This window comes from Sminthopsis crassicaudata, chromosome 1, assembly GCF_048593235.1.
Source record: "Sminthopsis crassicaudata isolate SCR6 chromosome 1, ASM4859323v1, whole genome shotgun sequence".
In the NCBI taxonomy this organism is placed as follows: domain Eukaryota; kingdom Metazoa; phylum Chordata; class Mammalia; order Dasyuromorphia; family Dasyuridae; genus Sminthopsis; species Sminthopsis crassicaudata.
The window spans coordinates 63,353,810-63,372,758 of record NC_133617.1 but is presented as its reverse complement, the minus strand read 5'-3'; the positions used below and the strand labels follow the sequence as shown (position 1 = coordinate 63,372,758).

General features: G+C 39.8%; 4 non-coding genes across 4 annotated transcripts; all 4 read right to left on the bottom strand.

Moving 5' to 3' along the window:
* Nucleotides 1–1,018: 1,018 nt before the first annotated feature.
* Nucleotides 1,019–1,090, bottom strand: TRNAM-CAU (transfer RNA methionine (anticodon CAU)). The gene has a single exon. It is a non-coding gene; the product is annotated as a tRNA-Met (tRNA).
* A 5,679-nt stretch (nt 1,091–6,769) lies between these two features.
* On the bottom strand, nt 6,770–6,841 carry TRNAM-CAU (transfer RNA methionine (anticodon CAU)). The gene has a single exon. It is a non-coding gene; the product is annotated as a tRNA-Met (tRNA).
* Nucleotides 6,842–12,523: 5,682 nt separating this feature from the next.
* Nucleotides 12,524–12,595, bottom strand: TRNAM-CAU (transfer RNA methionine (anticodon CAU)). Its single transcript has one exon. It is a non-coding gene; the product is annotated as a tRNA-Met (tRNA).
* A 5,679-nt stretch (nt 12,596–18,274) lies between these two features.
* Nucleotides 18,275–18,346, bottom strand: TRNAM-CAU (transfer RNA methionine (anticodon CAU)). The gene has a single exon. It is a non-coding gene; the product is annotated as a tRNA-Met (tRNA).
* Nucleotides 18,347–18,949: the final 603 nt, after the last annotated feature.

Sequence of the window (18,949 nt, the reverse complement as noted above, 5' to 3'; positions counted from 1 at the left end):
CCTTGAAGAACTTTGGGATATAGACCGTGTAACATGTGAGGCACTGCAAAGAACTGCCCAGCGTGGCAGACTTGCAGCAAAGAAGGTGCTGTGTTCTGAGAGAAGCACAATGGTAGTAGCTCAAAAGAAACCTGAGATGTGCAAATTGAGAAGTATCTCGAATTCAATTTTTTATCGTATGCACTATCTGTGCCTGATTAATGGTATAACCTTCCAGCTAGCATTTTCCTGATCAACCAGTTGGACACCCTGGACCTTGACTTTAACATAGGGCTGTCATTCTGGACCTCTGAGTACAAAGGACAACAATCAGCCCATGGTGCCACTATCTCTTGTGTCTGTGTTTATTTCCTCATTCGTAGCAAAGGAAAATCAGAAATGCAATTCCCCAACTCAATCTGTGATAGAACATTCATGTTGTAAATAATAACGAAGAGGATAGTTTCAGTTAAACCCAGGAAGATTGATATGAATTGGAGCAGAGTGAAGTGAGCAGGAAAAGAAAAATAATGGAAACAACAACAACAACAACACTAATATTGTAAAGGCAAGCGAGTTTGCAAGACTTGGGGACCCTGATCAACAAAAGGAGCAACCACAATTGCGGAGCACCTATGTTGAAAAATGCAGCCTCTTTCTAGATAAAGAGATGATGGATTCAAAATCTATTTATGAAGGCATTGCTCTGCCTCTTCTACATCAACGAGAAGTGTCAAGAGGATTTTACTGCTTTGGTCTCTAAGCTGTGAGTAGGTGGAGACACACAAAGCCCGCCTAGAGGGAGGTTTGTAAAGATCAAGTATCCACTTAATTCCCCTCAAAGGCAAGAATGCAGTGTTGAGAAGTCACTGCTTTTTGCTGCTCCTATGGAATGGGTTCAGTAAAACGCAGCAAAGACACCTAGGAGGGTTTTTGGATACCCAGTACAACAAGTCAAGTTCACAAATTAGATAGCGCAGATTTCAGAGAGAGAAATGCCATGCCCCTGGGCATTTTCACAATAGAAGAAGAAAGCTTATAGCAGAGGATGGTTTCGATCCATCGACCTCTGGGTTATGGGCCCAGCACGCTTCCGCTGCGCCACTCTGCTGCTGCCTGACCAAGGTCAAAGTCACTTTAAGTCACCTTGACATTCCTTCCACCTTGTCTTTAGATGGACTTCCTTCAAGTTTCTGCACCTTCAGAATTTTCCATGAGACTTAGTTCCCAACCCCCACCCCCACCCCGCCAAACCCTTAGGAAAAGGGTCCCTCTTTGGGGGTGAGGGAGTGCAAAACGACGGGGGAAAAAAATCGAAAGCCACGGCATTTTCCTTGCGATTTATTTATTTATTTTCTCAAAGATGCCTCCTTACAATTAAAGTTTCTTCTTTCCGTTCTTGAAAAGTTCTATGACAGCAGCATGCTGAAGATTAGGGAACCGGGGCGGCGGCAGCTGGGGAAACCAGCGAAAACTCAGAAGGATCTTGAATTATTTTCGCTCTGATTTGTCCACAGATTCTTTTCTCTCTCTCACGTTTCGTCTACACACAAAAAAATCACTGCCGGTCCTCTGGTGGCCTTTGTTGTTGTTGTTTTGTTTGTTTGTTTGTTTTAATCTATCCAAAAGATATAAAAGGGATGAAAAGGCAGTGAAAAATACACTCAAGTGGAAAGTCTAGCCTTGAGAACTGACCGTGGTTCTGAAAGTCAGAGAAGGTGTGAGGCTTATTGGGGAGGAGTTCTTAGTGGCCATTCTTCAAAGTGCAGCTCTTTGGAGAGCTCATTTTGCACCTATAACCAGATTCCATGCCAGATATCAGATAATTCTCTTAACTTATGAAAATTTATTTCTCTTCACTTAAGGACGCTTATTCCTCCTTTCCCTGTCAGTCTTTCCGGAAGTGAAGGAGGCTCCTTGGTCAAGCGTGAAGCGAGTGTAAATGGACCTCTCTTTGGTTCCACAGGCGTTTAGTTTTGTCTCTTATACCAAAAGTAGCATCCAGTTTTGTTAGGTAAACTCTGAATCAATCATACATTGTAGATGCACAGAAAAGAAGAGGAAAACACCCCTGCTCTCAAGGAATTGAAGGCTGGAAAAAGGAGATGGTATTAATAACTCCCTAATTCTGTTTCCATATGAGAGAATTCTTTGGGCATCCAAATCCAGTCTTTCATGAGTTCTTCCTGAAACCCACCAGTCTCGATCTCTCGTAACACGGAGAATATGTCTACACCACCAGTCTCAACCAGTTTAGACATCTATAAAGGCAATGTCTAGATCTCAGTGACTATATGCCCTCATTCACGAAAAACAAAAAGGAAAAGGAAACAAACAAACAAAAACAGCCATACAGATGGTTTCTGATTTCTGTCTACAAACCATAGCAACATTTGGTCCTTGCTTGACAAACATAATAGCAGAACAAGAATTGAATTTGGAGTCAGAACACAATTTTACATCCCGCATTTACCATATGCTTCCCGAGATTTTAAGCAAATCATTTTACTTTTCTGGGCCTTCTTCCCTTGTTTGTAAAATGAGGAGGACGGGATAGATGTCATGTTCATTTTATTAGTAATCTTAGTAACCTAAGACTATGTTGCCCAGCAGCCCAACCAAAATAAGAAAATTCTGTCATAAGATCAAAATGTTACATTTTATATGAATTCTGCTGATCTCTACCTAATGGTAGCCTTTTAATGCCTGCCTGATTGCTTATGTCTCTTCCTCTTCCTCTCCCAGGAGTTGGGTAATAGACCGTAAAAAAAAAAAAAAAAAAAAAAAAGGAACATACGATTTGAATGCTATTATCGTTTTCTATTACACCTCACCTAAAATACAAATTGACCAATAATGCCATAGCATGCCAACCCAAGAATCAGATGCTTCCCTATGGGAGTGTACAAGTGTTTCATTTCAGTGACATACAGAAAAAGAAAAAAAAAGCAAACAAACAGAGCAACAGCTTGATAAGCCAGTGTTCTGATATAATATGCAAGTAGTGTCTAGTTAAAATCACCATTTACTGAAGTCATGGAATAAGAACAAAGGAAAAAGAACCCAAATAAATGGCGAGATGGAATGCAGTTAATATATATTATCAGCTTCCCTTTAAGACCCCTCCTACTGGAAAAAAAAAAAAAGTATTCCTTTTTCTCCTCCCCATCCAAAAGAGGTGAATAGGATCCTCACATGGAAGACAGACATGATTAAAAGAGAAATACATGAGTTGATAAATAACCAACTTCGTCCTTATTTTCCAATATTTATTCAGTAGGATCTTTCCCCATTTCCCCACCCACCCCCAAAAAAGTGAGAGCCGCACACCTATGCAATTTCTGTTTATTTGTTAATGGAAGATTCATATTCTGAAGGTTTCTCAGAGAGCCAGATTTTGTTCCGTCGATTTTGCAACATTATATGAGACTATCTTTTCCCTATTGTGATTGTACAGAAACAGCTAGCTCTAACTTGAATCAAAGTAAAAGTAGGCAGGTTCCATGCACTTGTCATCAGTTGCCCCTAGCAGGAACATATTATTTTCTGTAGCTAGATGTCTTTGATCCACATCCTGTAAAGAATCAAACAAATGAAAAGTCTTTATAATTTTCTTCTTTAACACCACACCAGTCATGTCAGACCAATGTTAAACCCTTACTTAGCTATCACCCATCGTATGATGTTTAAAACTATTTAAAATCGGTTTGATGGCACTTTATGCCCAGATTTTAGTTTCTTGCATTGGTGTTTTCTCTCCTACTCCCATTGCCAATCAGGGATTTTATTCCCTCTATTGCCAAGAACATTTCTTAACAGGGAGCTTCCTCATGTATTTGGGGATCATAGTAAAAGATAAGGTATTCCCAACAATCCAGCTTCTAAGTTGGACCTTCGAACATGTCTTCCGTATGGAGAAAGATGCATCCGGTTCCTAGGTCTGCTTTTAACATACAGTAGCCTACACGTTTAAAATTCTATATAGGCAAAAAACACATAAGTGGCAACGTTATCTTCAGGAACATAAGCCGACTTCTATTTTGACACTTGCTTCTTCCATTAAACACCTTCCCAGTGACACAATTCCTCACAAAGTTTCATTCCTCAGCTTTTTCTAGAAATTTTATGTTAGGTGGAGGCTCAGAACCAATTCAAAGACCAATTTCTTACATCCCACCATATCTGATATCTACACAAATCACACACCCACCTCTGTGTATGCGATATCTTGGTACCATCCATACCTCTACAGTTTCTGCTTCAGGTCTTATATCCTTGCATTTACGAACTATCTTCCTTTTTAACTTGTCCAATTTAACTGAAGGAAGGAGTCACGTATTAAATCTCTGTGTCATCTTGGCTAAATATGAAAATAGAACACTGATACATTTCTAAGCTGTTAGATAATTAGGTGGTCCACTGGATAGAACACTGGGACTGAAGTTAAGAAAAGCACACTTCACATTTAGCCTAAGACATTGAAAAAGCTCTGTGACTCTGAACAACCCAATTATCCTTGATTTGACTCAGTTGACTCAAATGGAAATAATAGGCCCCTGCCTCTCACACTTGTAATATTTGTAAAAGTACTTAGCCCTTGCCTGGCACATAGTAGGTGGTATATTATCATACTTATATTAGAATATACAAAATATCATATATATATATGTTTATATGTATATATGTAGTATATGAAATACTTATTCTCTTCTCCTTGGCTGTTTTCATTTGCATTAAAGATCCTCTTTCTGTGGAGGTCAGCCCATGGCCTACTCATAGGTCCACCATGTGGTAGTTAAGGTAGTTAAAAGTAGTAACTCAATATCAATCTCAGGTCTCAGAGGAGCCTTCTTAAAAGCCAAAGGGCAGCTTGTCCAAATCAAAGAACTTGGCCCAGATCTTAAACCTGAGCAGAGCTACTTTTCTTTCCTTTTATAAAAATGGTGATATTTTATTGGGGATGGATGTGAGAAGAAGTATCAATGACAGATTTGGAAATGCAAAAGCAAAGCTTTCATTCTGCTGACTTTTAAAATGTGGCAACAATAATTGCATCAGACCCAGCATTTATTAAGTGCTGACTATATGCCAAGCATATGGGCCATCTCCACAGAACATACTGTAGCAAAGAATAGTTGCAAGGCACAGGGACATTTATATTTCCTCCACTATTTAAAAAAAAAAATGCTTACATAATGAAGAGTGCCCAATGATGTATTTCTTAGAGCCGGGCTTCTAGAAAATTTTCCACTCTTGATCCTTTTTCACCAAGAAGTTTTTACAAGATCGTGTGTGTGTGTGTGTGTGTGTGTGTGTGTGTGTGTGTGTGTGTGTGTATTTAACATGGGTATGCAAATCCAATGCTTTCAGATACCAACCCATAATCTTGTAACCCCCACATTCAATTAGGTGACTCCATGACCCACAGTTTCAGCTTTGCCTGAGGACACATACAATATTCTCTCTCCCCTACTAATACATGTGTAGGCTTAGTAAACCTGATCCTGGAAATGTAAGATAGGATTCTTTCCTTCTGTACTTTGCGGAATGCATAGATATTCTTTGACTGCTTCTTGTTATCTTTTTGCCTAGTGATAACAAACCTTTAAATTGGCTGCTTAACTGGAATTGAGTGTATATGAAAAATGCTTGACCAAGGAACTCTCTCTCTCCACTTAGTGAACTACGAATTATTTGTGGATCTTCACGTGAGGAGGGTCTCTCATCCCCACCATCTGGTCAGAAGAAATGTTTCACAGGCACTCAAGGACTCCTTGAAGAACTTTGGGATATAGACCGTGTAACATGTGAGGCACTGCAAAGAACTGCCCAGCGTGGCAGACTTGCAGCAAAGAAGGTGCTGTGTTCTGAGAGAAGCACAATGGTAGTAGCTCAAAAGAAACCTGAGATGTGCAAATTGAGAAGTATCTCGAATTCAATTTTTTATCGTATGCACTATCTGTGCCTGATTAATGGTATAACCTTCCAGCTAGCATTTTCCTGATCAACCAGTTGGACACCCTGGACCTTGACTTTAACATAGGGCTGTCATTCTGGACCTCTGAGTACAAAGGACAACAATCAGCCCATGGTGCCACTATCTCTTGTGTCTGTGTTTATTTCCTCATTCGTAGCAAAGGAAAATCAGAAATGCAATTCCCCAACTCAATCTGTGATAGAACATTCATGTTGTAAATAATAACGAAGAGGATAGTTTCAGTTAAACCCAGGAAGATTGATATGAATTGGAGCAGAGTGAAGTGAGCAGGAAAAGAAAAATAATGGAAACAACAACAACAACAACACTAATATTGTAAAGGCAAGCGAGTTTGCAAGACTTGGGGACCCTGATCAACAAAAGGAGCAACCACAATTGCGGAGCACCTATGTTGAAAAATGCAGCCTCTTTCTAGATAAAGAGATGATGGATTCAAAATCTATTTATGAAGGCATTGCTCTGCCTCTTCTACATCAACGAGAAGTGTCAAGAGGATTTTACTGCTTTGGTCTCTAAGCTGTGAGTAGGTGGAGACACACAAAGCCCGCCTAGAGGGAGGTTTGTAAAGATCAAGTATCCACTTAATTCCCCTCAAAGGCAAGAATGCAGTGTTGAGAAGTCACTGCTTTTTGCTGCTCCTATGGAATGGGTTCAGTAAAACGCAGCAAAGACACCTAGGAGGGTTTTTGGATACCCAGTACAACAAGTCAAGTTCACAAATTAGATAGCGCAGATTTCAGAGAGAGAAATGCCATGCCCCTGGGCATTTTCACAATAGAAGAAGAAAGCTTATAGCAGAGGATGGTTTCGATCCATCGACCTCTGGGTTATGGGCCCAGCACGCTTCCGCTGCGCCACTCTGCTGCTGCCTGACCAAGGTCAAAGTCACTTTAAGTCACCTTGACATTCCTTCCACCTTGTCTTTAGATGGACTTCCTTCAAGTTTCTGCACCTTCAGAATTTTCCATGAGACTTAGTTCCCAACCCCCACCCCCACCCCGCCAAACCCTTAGGAAAAGGGTCCCTCTTTGGGGGTGAGGGAGTGCAAAACGACGGGGGAAAAAAATCGAAAGCCACGGCATTTTCCTTGCGATTTATTTATTTATTTTCTCAAAGATGCCTCCTTACAATTAAAGTTTCTTCTTTCCGTTCTTGAAAAGTTCTATGACAGCAGCATGCTGAAGATTAGGGAACCGGGGCGGCGGCAGCTGGGGAAACCAGCGAAAACTCAGAAGGATCTTGAATTATTTTCGCTCTGATTTGTCCACAGATTCTTTTCTCTCTCTCACGTTTCGTCTACACACAAAAAAATCACTGCCGGTCCTCTGGTGGCCTTTGTTGTTGTTGTTTTGTTTGTTTGTTTGTTTTAATCTATCCAAAAGATATAAAAGGGATGAAAAGGCAGTGAAAAATACACTCAAGTGGAAAGTCTAGCCTTGAGAACTGACCGTGGTTCTGAAAGTCAGAGAAGGTGTGAGGCTTATTGGGGAGGAATTCTTAGTGGCCATTCTTCAAAGTGCAGCTCTTTGGAGAGCTCATTTTGCACCTATAACCAGATTCCATGCCAGATATCAGATAATTCTCTTAACTTATGAAAATTTATTTCTCTTCACTTAAGGACGCTTATTCCTCCTTTCCCTGTCAGTCTTTCCGGAAGTGAAGGAGGCTCCTTGGTCAAGCGTGAAGCGAGTGTAAATGGACCTCTCTTTGGTTCCACAGGCGTTTAGTTTTGTCTCTTATACCAAAAGTAGCATCCAGTTTTGTTAGGTAAACTCTGAATCAATCATACATTGTAGATGCACAGAAAAGAAGAGGAAAACACCCCTGCTCTCAAGGAATTGAAGGCTGGAAAAAGGAGATGGTATTAATAACTCCCTAATTCTGTTTCCATATGAGAGAATTCTTTGGGCATCCAAATCCAGTCTTTCATGAGTTCTTCCTGAAACCCACCAGTCTCGATCTCTCGTAACACGGAGAATATGTCTACACCACCAGTCTCAACCAGTTTAGACATCTATAAAGGCAATGTCTAGATCTCAGTGACTATATGCCCTCATTCACGAAAAACAAAAAGGAAAAGGAAACAAACAAACAAAAACAGCCATACAGATGGTTTCTGATTTCTGTCTACAAACCATAGCAACATTTGGTCCTTGCTTGACAAACATAATAGCAGAACAAGAATTGAATTTGGAGTCAGAACACAATTTTACATCCCGCATTTACCATATGCTTCCCGAGATTTTAAGCAAATCATTTTACTTTTCTGGGCCTTCTTCCCTTGTTTGTAAAATGAGGAGGACGGGATAGATGTCATGTTCATTTTATTAGTAATCTTAGTAACCTAAGACTATGTTGCCCAGCAGCCCAACCAAAATAAGAAAATTCTGTCATAAGATCAAAATGTTACATTTTATATGAATTCTGCTGATCTCTACCTAATGGTAGCCTTTTAATGCCTGCCTGATTGCTTATGTCTCTTCCTCTTCCTCTCCCAGGAGTTGGGTAATAGACCGTAAAAAAAAAAAAAAAAAAAAAAAAAAAAAAGGAACATACGATTTGAATGCTATTATCGTTTTCTATTACACCTCACCTAAAATACAAATTGACCAATAATGCCATAGCATGCCAACCCAAGAATCAGATGCTTCCCTATGGGAGTGTACAAGTGTTTCATTTCAGTGACATACAGAAAAAGAAAAAAAAAGCAAACAAACAGAGCAACAGCTTGATAAGCCAGTGTTCTGATATAATATGCAAGTAGTGTCTAGTTAAAATCACCATTTACTGAAGTCATGGAATAAGAACAAAGGAAAAAGAACCCAAATAAATGGCGAGATGGAATGCAGTTAATATATATTATCAGCTTCCCTTTAAGACCCCTCCTACTGGAAAAAAAAAAAAAAGTATTCCTTTTTCTCCTCCCCATCCAAAAGAGGTGAATAGGATCCTCACATGGAAGACAGACATGATTAAAAGAGAAATACATGAGTTGATAAATAACCAACTTCGTCCTTATTTTCCAATATTTATTCAGTAGGATCTTTCCCCATTTCCCCACCCACCCCCAAAAAAGTGAGAGCCGCACACCTATGCAATTTCTGTTTATTTGTTAATGGAAGATTCATATTCTGAAGGTTTCTCAGAGAGCCAGATTTTGTTCCGTCGATTTTGCAACATTATATGAGACTATCTTTTCCCTATTGTGATTGTACAGAAACAGCTAGCTCTAACTTGAATCAAAGTAAAAGTAGGCAGGTTCCATGCACTTGTCATCAGTTGCCCCTAGCAGGAACATATTATTTTCTGTAGCTAGATGTCTTTGATCCACATCCTGTAAAGAATCAAACAAATGAAAAGTCTTTATAATTTTCTTCTTTAACACCACACCAGTCATGTCAGACCAATGTTAAACCCTTACTTAGCTATCACCCATCGTATGATGTTTAAAACTATTTAAAATCGGTTTGATGGCACTTTATGCCCAGATTTTAGTTTCTTGCATTGGTGTTTTCTCTCCTACTCCCATTGCCAATCAGGGATTTTATTCCCTCTATTGCCAAGAACATTTCTTAACAGGGAGCTTCCTCATGTATTTGGGGATCATAGTAAAAGATAAGGTATTCCCAACAATCCAGCTTCTAAGTTGGACCTTCGAACATGTCTTCCGTATGGAGAAAGATGCATCCGGTTCCTAGGTCTGCTTTTAACATACAGTAGCCTACACGTTTAAAATTCTATATAGGCAAAAAACACATAAGTGGCAACGTTATCTTCAGGAACATAAGCCGACTTCTATTTTGACACTTGCTTCTTCCATTAAACACCTTCCCAGTGACACAATTCCTCACAAAGTTTCATTCCTCAGCTTTTTCTAGAAATTTTATGTTAGGTGGGGGCTCAGAACCAATTCAAAGACCAATTTCTTACATCCCACCAGATCTGATATCTACACAAATCACACACCCACCTCTGTGTATGCGATATCTTGGTACCATCCATACCTCTACAGTTTCTGCTTCAGGTCTTATATCCTTGCATTTACGAACTATCTTCCTTTTTAACTTGTCCAATTTAACTGAAGGAAGGAGTCACGTATTAAATCTCTGTGTCATCTTGGCTAAATATGAAAATAGAACACTGATACATTTCTAAGCTGTTAGATAATTAGGTGGTCCACTGGATAGAACACTGGGACTGAAGTTAAGAAAAGCACACTTCACATTTAGCCTAAGACATTGAAAAAGCTCTGTGACTCTGAACAACCCAATTATCCTTGATTTGACTCAGTTGACTCAAATGGAAATAATAGGCCCCTGCCTCTCACACTTGTAATATTTGTAAAAGTACTTAGCCCTTGCCTGGCACATAGTAGGTGGTATATTATCATACTTATATTAGAATATACAAAATATCATATATATATATGTTTATATGTATATATGTAGTATATGAAATACTTATTCTCTTCTCCTTGGCTGTTTTCATTTGCATTAAAGATCCTCTTTCTGTGGAGGTCAGCCCATGGCCTACTCATAGGTCCACCATGTGGTAGTTAAGGTAGTTAAAAGTAGTAACTCAATATCAATCTCAGGTCTCAGAGGAGCCTTCTTAAAAGCCAAAGGGCAGCTTGTCCAAATCAAAGAACTTGGCCCAGATCTTAAACCTGAGCAGAGCTACTTTTCTTTCCTTTTATAAAAATGGTGATATTTTATTGGGGATGGATGTGAGAAGAAGTATCAATGACAGATTTGGAAATGCAAAAGCAAAGCTTTCATTCTGCTGACTTTTAAAATGTGGCAACAATAATTGCATCAGACCCAGCATTTATTAAGTGCTGACTATATGCCAAGCATATGGGCCATCTCCACAGAACATACTGTAGCAAAGAATAGTTGCAAGGCACAGGGACATTTATATTTCCTCCACTATTTAAAAAAAAAAATGCTTACATAATGAAGAGTGCCCAATGATGTATTTCTTAGAGCCGGGCTTCTAGAAAATTTTCCACTCTTGATCCTTTTTCACCAAGAAGTTTTTACAAGATCGTGTGTGTGTGTGTGTGTGTGTGTGTGTGTGTGTGTGTGTGTGTATTTAACATGGGTATGCAAATCCAATGCTTTCAGATACCAACCCATAATCTTGTAACCCCCACATTCAATTAGGTGACTCCATGACCCACAGTTTCAGCTTTGCCTGAGGACACATACAATATTCTCTCTCCCCTACTAATACATGTGTAGGCTTAGTAAACCTGATCCTGGAAATGTAAGATAGGATTCTTTCCTTCTGTACTTTGCGGAATGCATAGATATTCTTTGACTGCTTCTTGTTATCTTTTTGCCTAGTGATAACAAACCTTTAAATTGGCTGCTTAACTGGAATTGAGTGTATATGAAAAATGCTTGACCAAGGAACTCTCTCTCTCCACTTAGTGAACTACGAATTATTTGTGGATCTTCACGTGAGGAGGGTCTCTCATCCCCACCATCTGGTCAGAAGAAATGTTTCACAGGCACTCAAGGACTCCTTGAAGAACTTTGGGATATAGACCGTGTAACATGTGAGGCACTGCAAAGAACTGCCCAGCGTGGCAGACTTGCAGCAAAGAAGGTGCTGTGTTCTGAGAGAAGCACAATGGTAGTAGCTCAAAAGAAACCTGAGATGTGCAAATTGAGAAGTATCTCGAATTCAATTTTTTATCGTATGCACTATCTGTGCCTGATTAATGGTATAACCTTCCAGCTAGCATTTTCCTGATCAACCAGTTGGACACCCTGGACCTTGACTTTAACATAGGGCTGTCATTCTGGACCTCTGAGTACAAAGGACAACAATCAGCCCATGGTGCCACTATCTCTTGTGTCTGTGTTTATTTCCTCATTCGTAGCAAAGGAAAATCAGAAATGCAATTCCCCAACTCAATCTGTGATAGAACATTCATGTTGTAAATAATAACGAAGAGGATAGTTTCAGTTAAACCCAGGAAGATTGATATGAATTGGAGCAGAGTGAAGTGAGCAGGAAAAGAAAAATAATGGAAACAACAACAACAACAACACTAATATTGTAAAGGCAAGCGAGTTTGCAAGACTTGGGGACCCTGATCAACAAAAGGAGCAACCACAATTGCGGAGCACCTATGTTGAAAAATGCAGCCTCTTTCTAGATAAAGAGATGATGGATTCAAAATCTATTTATGAAGGCATTGCTCTGCCTCTTCTACATCGACGAGAAGTGTCAAGAGGATTTTACTGCTTTGGTCTCTAAGCTGTGAGTAGGTGGAGACACACAAAGCCCGCCTAGAGGGAGGTTTGTAAAGATCAAGTATCCACTTAATTCCCCTCAAAGGCAAGAATGCAGTGTTGAGAAGTCACTGCTTTTTGCTGCTCCTATGGAATGGGTTCAGTAAAACGCAGCAAAGACACCTAGGAGGGTTTTTGGATACCCAGTACAACAAGTCAAGTTCACAAATTAGATAGCGCAGATTTCAGAGAGAGAAATGCCATGCCCCTGGGCATTTTCACAATAGAAGAAGAAAGCTTATAGCAGAGGATGGTTTCGATCCATCGACCTCTGGGTTATGGGCCCAGCACGCTTCCGCTGCGCCACTCTGCTGCTGCCTGACCAAGGTCAAAGTCACTTTAAGTCACCTTGACATTCCTTCCACCTTGTCTTTAGATGGACTTCCTTCAAGTTTCTGCACCTTCAGAATTTTCCATGAGACTTAGTTCCCAACCCCCACCCCCACCCCGCCAAACCCTTAGGAAAAGGGTCCCTCTTTGGGGGTGAGGGAGTGCAAAACGACGGGGGAAAAAAATCGAAAGCCACGGCATTTTCCTTGCGATTTATTTATTTATTTTCTCAAAGATGCCTCCTTACAATTAAAGTTTCTTCTTTCCGTTCTTGAAAAGTTCTATGACAGCAGCATGCTGAAGATTAGGGAACCGGGGCGGCGGCAGCTGGGGAAACCAGCGAAAACTCAGAAGGATCTTGAATTATTTTCGCTCTGATTTGTCCACAGATTCTTTTCTCTCTCTCACGTTTCGTCTACACACAAAAAAATCACTGCCGGTCCTCTGGTGGCCTTTGTTGTTGTTGTTTTGTTTGTTTGTTTGTTTTAATCTATCCAAAAGATATAAAAGGGATGAAAAGGCAGTGAAAAATACACTCAAGTGGAAAGTCTAGCCTTGAGAACTGACCGTGGTTCTGAAAGTCAGAGAAGGTGTGAGGCTTATTGGGGAGGAATTCTTAGTGGCCATTCTTCAAAGTGCAGCTCTTTGGAGAGCTCATTTTGCACCTATAACCAGATTCCATGCCAGATATCAGATAATTCTCTTAACTTATGAAAATTTATTTCTCTTCACTTAAGGACGCTTATTCCTCCTTTCCCTGTCAGTCTTTCCGGAAGTGAAGGAGGCTCCTTGGTCAAGCGTGAAGCGAGTGTAAATGGACCTCTCTTTGGTTCCACAGGCGTTTAGTTTTGTCTCTTATACCAAAAGTAGCATCCAGTTTTGTTAGGTAAACTCTGAATCAATCATACATTGTAGATGCACAGAAAAGAAGAGGAAAACACCCCTGCTCTCAAGGAATTGAAGGCTGGAAAAAGGAGATGGTATTAATAACTCCCTAATTCTGTTTCCATATGAGAGAATTCTTTGGGCATCCAAATCCAGTCTTTCATGAGTTCTTCCTGAAACCCACCAGTCTCGATCTCTCGTAACACGGAGAATATGTCTACACCACCAGTCTCAACCAGTTTAGACATCTATAAAGGCAATGTCTAGATCTCAGTGACTATATGCCCTCATTCACGAAAAACAAAAAGGAAAAGGAAACAAACAAACAAAAACAGCCATACAGATGGTTTCTGATTTCTGTCTACAAACCATAGCAACATTTGGTCCTTGCTTGACAAACATAATAGCAGAACAAGAATTGAATTTGGAGTCAGAACACAATTTTACATCCCGCATTTACCATATGCTTCCCGAGATTTTAAGCAAATCATTTTACTTTTCTGGGCCTTCTTCCCTTGTTTGTAAAATGAGGAGGACGGGATAGATGTCATGTTCATTTTATTAGTAATCTTAGTAACCTAAGACTATGTTGCCCAGCAGCCCAACCAAAATAAGAAAATTCTGTCATAAGATCAAAATGTTACATTTTATATGAATTCTGCTGATCTCTACCTAATGGTAGCCTTTTAATGCCTGCCTGATTGCTTATGTCTCTTCCTCTTCCTCTCCCAGGAGTTGGGTAATAGACCGTAAAAAAAAAAAAAAAAAAAAAAAAAAAAAAAGGAACATACGATTTGAATGCTATTATCGTTTTCTATTACACCTCACCTAAAATACAAATTGACCAATAATGCCATAGCATGCCAACCCAAGAATCAGATGCTTCCCTATGGGAGTGTACAAGTGTTTCATTTCAGTGACATACAGAAAAAGAAAAAAAAAGCAAACAAACAGAGCAACAGCTTGATAAGCCAGTGTTCTGATATAATATGCAAGTAGTGTCTAGTTAAAATCACCATTTACTGAAGTCATGGAATAAGAACAAAGGAAAAAGAACCCAAATAAATGGCGAGATGGAATGCAGTTAATATATATTATCAGCTTCCCTTTAAGACCCCTCCTACTGGAAAAAAAAAAAAAAGTATTCCTTTTTCTCCTCCCCATCCAAAAGAGGTGAATAGGATCCTCACATGGAAGACAGACATGATTAAAAGAGAAATACATGAGTTGATAAATAACCAACTTCGTCCTTATTTTCCAATATTTATTCAGTAGGATCTTTCCCCATTTCCCCACCCACCCCCAAAAAAGTGAGAGCCGCACACCTATGCAATTTCTGTTTATTTGTTAATGGAAGATTCATATTCTGAAGGTTTCTCAGAGAGCCAGATTTTGTTCCGTCGATTTTGCAACATTATATGAGACTATCTTTTCCCTATTGTGATTGTACAGAAACAGCTAGCTCTAACTTGAATCAAAGTAAAAGTAGGCAGGTTCCATGCACTTGTCATCAGTTGCCCCTAGCAGGAACATATTATTTTCTGTAGCTAGATGTCTTTGATCCACATCCTGTAAAGAATCAAACAAATGAAAAGTCTTTATAATTTTCTTCTTTAACACCACACAAGTCATGTCAGACCAATGTTAAACCCTTACTTAGCTATCACCCATCGTATGATGTTTAAAACTATTTAAAATCGGTTTGATGGCACTTTATGCCCAGATTTTAGTTTCTTGCATTGGTGTTTTCTCTCCTACTCCCATTGCCAATCAGGGATTTTATTCCCTCTATTGCCAAGAACATTTCTTAACAGGGAGCTTCCTCATGTATTTGGGGATCATAGTAAAAGATAAGGTATTCCCAACAATCCAGCTTCTAAGTTGGACCTTCGAACATGTCTTCCGTATGGAGAAAGATGCATCCGGTTCCTAGGTCTGCTTTTAACATACAGTAGCCTACACGTTTAAAATTCTATATAGGCAAAAAACACATAAGTGGCAACGTTATCTTCAGGAACATAAGCCGACTTCTATTTTGACACTTGCTTCTTCCATTAAACACCTTCCCAGTGACACAATTCCTCACAAAGTTTCATTCCTCAGCTTTTTCTAGAAATTTTATGTTAGGTGGGGGCTCAGAACCAATTCAAAGACCAATTTCTTACATCCCACCAGATCTGATATCTACACAAATCACACACCCACCTCTGTGTATGCGATATCTTGGTACCATCCATACCTCTACAGTTTCTGCTTCAGGTCTTATATCCTTGCATTTACGAACTATCTTCCTTTTTAACTTGTCCAATTTAACTGAAGGAAGGAGTCACGTATTAAATCTCTGTGTCATCTTGGCTAAATATGAAAATAGAACACTGATACATTTCTAAGCTGTTAGATAATTAGGTGGTCCACTGGATAGAACACTGGGACTGAAGTTAAGAAAAGCACACTTCACATTTAGCCTAAGACATTGAAAAAGCTCTGTGACTCTGAACAACCCAATTATCCTTGATTTGACTCAGTTGACTCAAATGGAAATAATAGGCCCCTGCCTCTCACACTTGTAATATTTGTAAAAGTACTTAGCCCTTGCCTGGCACATAGTAGGTGGTATATTATCATACTTATATTAGAATATACAAAATATCATATATATATATATATGTTTATATGTATATATGTAGTATATGAAATACTTATTCTCTTCTCCTTGGCTGTTTTCATTTGCATTAAAGATCCTCTTTCTGTGGAGGTCAGCCCATGGCCTACTCATAGGTCCACCATGTGGTAGTTAAGGTAGTTAAAAGTAGTAACTCAATATCAATCTCAGGTCTCAGAGGAGCCTTCTTAAAAGCCAAAGGGCAGCTTGTCCAAATCAAAGAACTTGGCCCAGATCTTAAACCTGAGCAGAGCTACTTTTCTTTCCTTTTATAAAAATGGTGATATTTTATTGGGGATGGATGTGAGAAGAAGTATCAATGACAGATTTGGAAATGCAAAAGCAAAGCTTTCATTCTGCTGACTTTTAAAATGTGGCAACAATAATTGCATCAGACCCAGCATTTATTAAGTGCTGACTATATGCCAAGCATATGGGCCATCTCCACAGAACATACTGTAGCAAAGAATAGTTGCAAGGCACAGGGACATTTATATTTCCTCCACTATTTAAAAAAAAAAATGCTTACATAATGAAGAGTGCCCAATGATGTATTTCTTAGAGCCGGGCTTCTAGAAAATTTTCCACTCTTGATCCTTTTTCACCAAGAAGTTTTTACAAGATCGTGTGTGTGTGTGTGTGTGTGTGTGTGTGTGTGTGTATTTAACATGGGTATGCAAATCCAATGCTTTCAGATACCAACCCATAATCTTGTAACCCCCACATTCAATTAGGTGACTCCATGACCCACAGTTTCAGCTTTGCCTGAGAACACATACAATATTCTCTCTCCCCTACTAATACATGTGTAGGCTTAGTAAACCTGATCCTGGAAATGTAAGATAGGATTCTTTCCTTCTGTACTTTGCGGAATGCATAGATATTCTTTGACTGCTTCTTGTTATCTTTTTGCCTAGTGATAACAAACCTTTAAATTGGCTGCTTAACTGGAATTGAGTGTATATGAAAAATGCTTGACCAAGGAACTCTCTCTCTCCACTTAGTGAACTACGAATTATTTGTGGATCTTCACGTGAGGAGGGTCTCTCATCCCCACCATCTGGTCAGAAGAAATGTTTCACAGGCACTCAAGGACTCCTTGAAGAACTTTGGGATATAGACCGTGTAACATGTGAGGCACTGCAAAGAACTGCCCAGCGTGGCAGACTTGCAGCAAAGAAGGTGCTGTGTTCTGAGAGAAGCACAATGGTAGTAGCTCAAAAGAAACCTGAGATGTGCAAATTGAGAAGTATCTCGAATTCAATTTTTTATCGTATGCACTATCTGTGCCTGATTAATGGTATAACCTTCCAGCTAGCATTTTCCTGATCAACCAGTTGGACACCCTGGACCTTGACTTTAACATAGGGCTGTCATTCTGGACCTCTGAGTACAAAGGACAACAATCAGCCCATGGTGCCACTATCTCTTGTGTCTGTGTTTATTTCCTCATTCGTAGCAAAGGAAGATCAGAAATGCAATTCCCCAACTCAATCTGTGATAGAACATTCATGTTGTAAATAATAACGAAGAGGATAGTTTCAGTTAAACCCAGGAAGATTGATATGAATTGGAGCAGAGTGAAGTGAGCAGGAAAAGAAAAATAATGGAAACAACAACAACAACAACACTAATATTGTAAAGGCAAGCGAGTTTGCAAGACTTGGGGACCCTGATCAACAAAAGGAGCAACCACAATTGCGGAGCACCTATGTTGAAAAATGCAGCCTCTTTCTAGATAAAGAGATGATGGATTCAAAATCTATTTATGAAGGCATTGCTCTGCCTCTTCTACATCAACGAGAAGTGTCAAGAGGATTTTACTGCTTTGGTCTCTAAGCTGTGAGTAGGTGGAGACACACAAAGCCCGCCTAGAGGGAGGTTTGTAAAGATCAAGTATCCACTTAATTCCCCTCAAAGGCAAGAATGCAGTGTTGAGAAGTCACTGCTTTTTGCTGCTCCTATGGAATGGGTCCAGTAAAACGCAGCAAAGACACCTAGGAGGGTTTTTGGATACCCAGTACAACAAGTCAAGTTCACAAATTAGATAGCGCAGATTTCAGAGAGAGAAATGCCATGCCCCTGGGCATTTTCACAATAGAAGAAGAAAGCTTATAGCAGAGGATGGTTTCGATCCATCGACCTCTGGGTTATGGGCCCAGCACGCTTCCGCTGCGCCACTCTGCTGCTGCCTGACCAAGGTCAAAGTCACTTTAAGTCACCTTGACATTCCTTCCACCTTGTCTTTAGATGGACTTCCTTCAAGTTTCTGCACCTTCAGAATTTTCCATGAGACTTAGTTCCCAGCCCCCACCCCCACCCCGCCAAACCCTTAGGAAAAGGGTCCCTCTTTGGGGGTGAGGGAGTGCAAAACGACGGGGGGAAAAAATCGAAAGCCACGGCATTTTCCTTGCGATTTATTTATTTATTTTCTCAAAGATGCCTCCTTACAATTAAAGTTTCTTCTTTCCGTTCTTGAAAAGTTCTATGACAGCAGCATGCTGAAGATTAGGGAACCGGGGCGGCGGCAGCTGGGGAAACCAGCGAAAACTCAGAAGGATCTTGAATTATTTTCGCTCTGATTTGTCCACAGATTCTTTTCTCTCTCTCACGTTTCGTCTACACACAAAAAAATCACTGCCGGTCCTCTGGTGGCCTTTGTTGTTGTTGTTTTGTTTGTTTGTTTGTTTTAATCTATCCAAAAGATATAAAAGGGATGAAAAGGCAGTGAAAAATACACTCAAGTGGAAAGTCTAGCCTTGAGAACTGACCGTGGTTCTGAAAGTCAGA